The sequence below is a fragment of the Bombus impatiens genome, unplaced genomic scaffold, assembly GCF_000188095.3.
Source record: "Bombus impatiens unplaced genomic scaffold, BIMP_2.2 scf_0377, whole genome shotgun sequence".
Lineage (NCBI taxonomy): Eukaryota > Metazoa > Arthropoda > Insecta > Hymenoptera > Apidae > Bombus > Bombus impatiens.
Window position 1 is genome coordinate 691,274 of NT_176796.1, and position 5,403 is coordinate 696,676.

The following is a 5,403-nucleotide window of genomic DNA, read 5'->3' on the forward strand; positions in this document are numbered from 1 at the left end:
ACGCGAATCTACTGCGGCGTCTGCGCCGAGACGCCGCCTTCGTGGCTGCGTTTCGCGCGTGCTGTGCGTGTTTCGGCGGCGCGGTGCGGCGCGTCCTCTCGCGCGTATCATCTCCGTGTAGTCGTGGCATCGTAGATAGAATCCGTGGGTAATTGATCGATGGAAATTGGTGGAAACTGTCGTGTGCACGGGAACATCGAAAGGGTGATTTGGCGAGATCGTTCGAGGGGTCCTTTGATGTATTGCGAGAAATATAACGAGGGATATCGAGAGGGAGAAAGCTACGGGCTCTTCGGCAAGAGTAGATCATAGTTTTATATAGACGATAGCCTGTATAAGGTCGAGCTTTGTTTTACGAGAAACGGGCTCTTTTGCGAGTGAGAGACAACGATTCCTGCCTGTCGATAACGATTCCTTGGTGGCCGCAGGTATTTCCTCGTTACGGGGTCACCTTTCTGTCTTTTTAAACGAGTCTGTATGTTTTTGCTCGGCGACTTGATAGATGAGTCCAAAGACCCATCGGCCACAGCTCCGCGATGGATATTAATAGTCAGAAAAACATTGGAATTCGTGTTTCACATTTAATGCGAATTTCTCCTCGGTTCTTTTCTCAGTGATAGCGTCGATGAAAGAAATGTAGCGAAGTCTCGAATTAAGCAAATAGCGGCATTGATAGACGTTGGAACGTGCCGATTTCCATGCAACGTTCTTCGTTCGTTGGATAAGGTCGGAGCACGGGTATGGATCATCGGCCGTGTATATCGTGCCTCGTGTTCGCATCGTCGATCGTTGCTAAACTTCTAGCCAACTCGAACTCGCCACTCCCAGATTTCTGTGATATACGTTTTCGCTCGAGCACGCGTTCTTCCTGCTTTCACCTGTCCTTTTGTCCATTTTATTCGCCTTTTCTTATCTCTCCGCTACTTTTTATTCGCGCATTCGCTAAAACCTCATGTCGGTGGTTCGGCAAGACGCGATGCTTTTCGTTCCTGAAATTGTCACCGCTGATAGATCGGCTTCGCATCTGGCGATTCTTGCACGGTAGGATTTCACGCTTGCGGCTGCGTTGTGGGAGAAAGAAAATCTCGGAAACGTCCGCTATAAATCAGGAAATAGGATACGGGAAGGATTTTGAAGGAAAGGTAAAGGCGAATAGTAGATCGCGAGCTATCGGCAAAACGTAGGAACGAGTTTGATCTAAAGTGCCAAATGGTGGTGACCACCTCGTCCTTTTATAAATTTGGACGAGCGACGCTCAACTTGGACTAGCACCTGGTTGCCGGTAAGTGGTCCGTACTACTTTTACGCTCAAGTCGATATATAATTCTTCGATAAGCTAAAGTAACGTAGTAAGCCCTTAAGGATTTTACGTGCTAACCTACTTGTAAGATGTGCAATAGTTATTATCGCCTCCTTAGTGTTAAAAGGATAATCGATAAATAATTAACGCTATGTGAGGCTGTATGTTCGAAAGTCTAGATACTCGCGAGTCCGACACATATAAAGAAAATGGTAAAATACGGCTGCGGCCCTGAGCGTCGCTGCATCAATTGGTAGCACCGCTGCATTAATTCACAGCTATATACTTCCTTTGGCCTCTTTCGTAGGACTTCGATCATATTCCCTCCATCGATCGTGCCAACTCGCAGAAATATCCATTGAGAATGAAAGCGACTGAAAAATTGAATAGAACCGAAAATAAAAGGCGCGCGATAGAAAGTAACGCCGAAGATCGCTGTAAGTCCGAATAACCGAATAAGAATTCGAAACGCGTAGTAGCGGCAAGACGTCGGTCTTAATAACTTTCGAGGCCGGATAACTCGCCGAAGAATCGAACTCTCATACCAGGACCCTATTCTTCCTTCGATTCCATCTGCAACCTCGAGATCGGACCGAGGGTGAGCTACGTACGATAGAACGACGCGACTCTTCCGTTCGGTTTTCATCGGACTGTTCCGCTTCGAACGCGACGGCACGCGATTATTCGTCGCTTTTGTTTCAATGTCATAAACGATCGAAACGAATCTCTCTAGTTTTCCAGTCGCGATATATCGTTCGAATACGTTTTAACCTGACGCAGCGTTACGTTCGAGGTTCGCCTATCCGGACAGAAAAAGAGAGCAAGATACTGGTGAAAAAAAAAAAAAAAAATTCTGGTCGTTAATAAACGACAAAAAGTAATTTTACCTTCGACCTTATCCTCCAGAGTGTGAAATATTCGATATTCGAGTTGAACGCTAATCCGAGTTCAGCCTTTTTTCCATCATTATCTTTAATATCGCTAAGGCCATATATTCTGCTGTCATAAAATAAAATATTTCCCTTCGATAATAAGAAAAAGCCTGGATGAAAGCGCAACCGTATTTCATTGTTCGTTCCATGGTCGCGAGAAGGAGTTGTTAAGACGCTGAAAGGCGTAACAGCGCCCATATTTTTCTCTCGTTATCACAACGGCTATTGTCTCGTTCGGAGATCTCGCTACTTGGTTTTTCGCTTCGCTTCGCTTCTTTTCCCGTACGACGTGGAAAAGACGACGAAAACGCGGTACGAAGCAACGGTGATGTTCGAGCGACGTTCGAGCGGTGTTGAGATCGGCCAGGCGTTTCCACGCTACGATAAACAGCACCTAAGAAACAACGACGTGGTTTGCTTCTGTTCGGTTTCATCGAAACGGGGAATCTGGTCGAAGCTATCGGAAACCCGACATCCAACTTTCTCGTTGTTATCGCAGCTGCCGTTGCCGCTTCCGTTATACGTACACACGCGTGTCCTGTCCGGTCAATAGTAATTCGCGTTTTGCATACGCCTACACGCGGTCGTCTACGCTCGAACCGTATAACTCGTCGACGTTGTTTCTTCCTTTCACTTCGATCGCCCGTTGTTTTCACGCTGTGGAACGCCTGACTTTTCCTCTTCGACGTGCATGCTCGCGCGCATAACTCGCACCCTCTTTACGTCGTGCCTCGATGAACATCGTGCTCCGGCTACCTCTGCCAACGATTAAACCGTTATTTCCACGAAATGTTGTTCTCGCGATTAACCTCTGGCTGCCTCCCTTCTCCGGATATGCCGATAAGCTGACGCGTAATCTTCATACACGACGTGTATATAAAGTCGATTTTTATATCGCAGAATATTACTCGTTCGTCGTGAAATTTATAGGCGACAAAACTTTTGTTCGAAACGTTGTGAAATCCTCTCTTTCGAAGTTCGTAGCTTTTAATTCGTATTCTACACGGTGAAAGGACTATGTGTCAACTGGGAACGACAAGCACGCGGTGGACGCGTTAAAGATGGGTTCTGCGAGGCGATAGATCTTTATTTAACCTTTCGTTGTACGCGGTTATTCGACGAGCGAACGTACGTAGAAGAATTTCAGATTTCACCGCAGACACGTTTCTTCGTTAGGGCTACCAGGTGTTCCATGGATCAGCCCTGCGCGTTGCTCCGGTTTGCCATCGTCGAATAAACGATAGCTTTTACCACTTTCGTATAAATTCTGTTTTCCTATTTCTCGTCGAATCTTACATCGACCTTCGAGGCATTGTCCGAGAAAATGTTGCAACTTTTGAAACGTGCTGTACATCGGTATAAAAGACGGCGTTGCACAGCAAGGACCCGAAGAAGGTTTCTATTTTAAAGAGGAGTCTGCGGCCGAGAAATTATTTACGGCGCGGCCCATTTATTTTTGCAGTTACGCCTCGAGTGGAACTCGGTGAAGGTGGCCGTTCCTCTGCCGTTCAATCAACCGGGATGGTTAATTTAGAATAGTCTCCGACTCGTGAGAAATGGGTTTTATCGAAATACCGTCCGAAAGGTACAGCCGCGCTTCGATAAAAATGCTTCGAGTCGGAATGCATCGGCGATCGGCCGTGTACGGAGCCGTGCCTTGACGGATATCCTCCGTCCGGAGCAAGATGTTTCGGTCGAATCGATCCGAAAACGAAGCCGTTTCTCGACGGCACGAAGAGAAATACCGTCTCTCAAGCGCCCTTCTACGTGTATTTCTTCCCGGCGATTTAAATCGTAAGCCTAGCAGCGGGCAAACGTACTTCCCAGTCGCTTTGTTTACAAAACGAAGATCGCACGGTGGAAAGCAAAAGAGTCCTTCGAGAGTCGCTTGAAAAAAAGGAAATTTGGTCTTGCAGCTTTGCTATTTAACGTGCAAGGAGAATTCACGGACGTACGTACGTCGAACGAAACGTTCTTTACAAAAAAAAAAAGAACTACTGTTATCTTTCCATTATCCAGAAAAGTTACTCTCAAAAGGGATATCGTAGCGTAAAAAATAAAAGCCGAGTTAAAATGCCGAATGGCAAACTTGCTCTTCCATCGGAGTAACTTAATATTCCACAACCGCAAACCCTACGACCTCAAAGTGAACCTGCCGTCTCTATAGTATTCTCCTTACAACGTCAAAGGTACAAGGGAAATCACGAAAAACTGTTTCAATCTTCCATCGACCGAAACTGTCGCGCGATCCCATTGAAACGATCTTTCGTCCGAGCGATCGTTCAAACTTGCCTTCGCGTTTCGAAGAACGATTCGAGCCTCGCGAATCGTAGACGAGCGTGGAACCGGCTGCGATCGAATCGGTGCCTGCACACAGGAGGTCTCTCTATCGTTACTCGAAAGCGTTAACGATCGTTGGCAAAGCCACGAGACGCGTTGCTATCCGATCGATCGAGAAACCAAGCGACCGTTCTCGTCGGCGCGACGGTCGGGATTGCGGCCGTCGAGCGTGTAACACAAAGGCGGCTACGAGTACGAGTCGCAGGATCGATAACGCCTTTAGAACGCTACCGGACATGTACGTGGAACGAGGCGTAGAACGCGATGACCAACGGCGTAGAGGCTGGCCGCGTGACCCTTCGACGCGAGCTACACCGGAGTCGCTACACCCCGTGCGGATAGAAGGCAGCGTAGAGGGAAAGACTCGCTTAGTGTTGGATCCGGCAGATCCAATACGTATCCGTATTTACCTACGTACGTAATTACGCAGAATCGAAGAACACCGTAGGAGAAACATCGTCGTATGGGATTATTGAGCACCACTGGCTTCTACCTGGTCGTTAATAGGAGAGCGGAGAGCACGGAATGTCCTCGTAAAAGTGAGCGAGAGGGACGGCGAGATTGAAGGGGATAGACGAGGAGGACACGGATGGCGGGCTGGTGTTTAAAGAAGGACACTCGATATAGGAGGCATTGTACCCGGTTACCGTCAGCCGTTCCAGGTGCTGGAGGGCAGTCGGCTCTCGCCACGGGACGGGCATATACGCTTGCATTTCCTTCTCCGTGCGAACGAAAGGAATCGTCGTCGTGCCTCGTCGATCGCACGCAGCGACGGCCGCGTGTTTCTTCAAGAGGAGAACGCCGCAGAAGACAGAAGAGAAGCGACCCGCG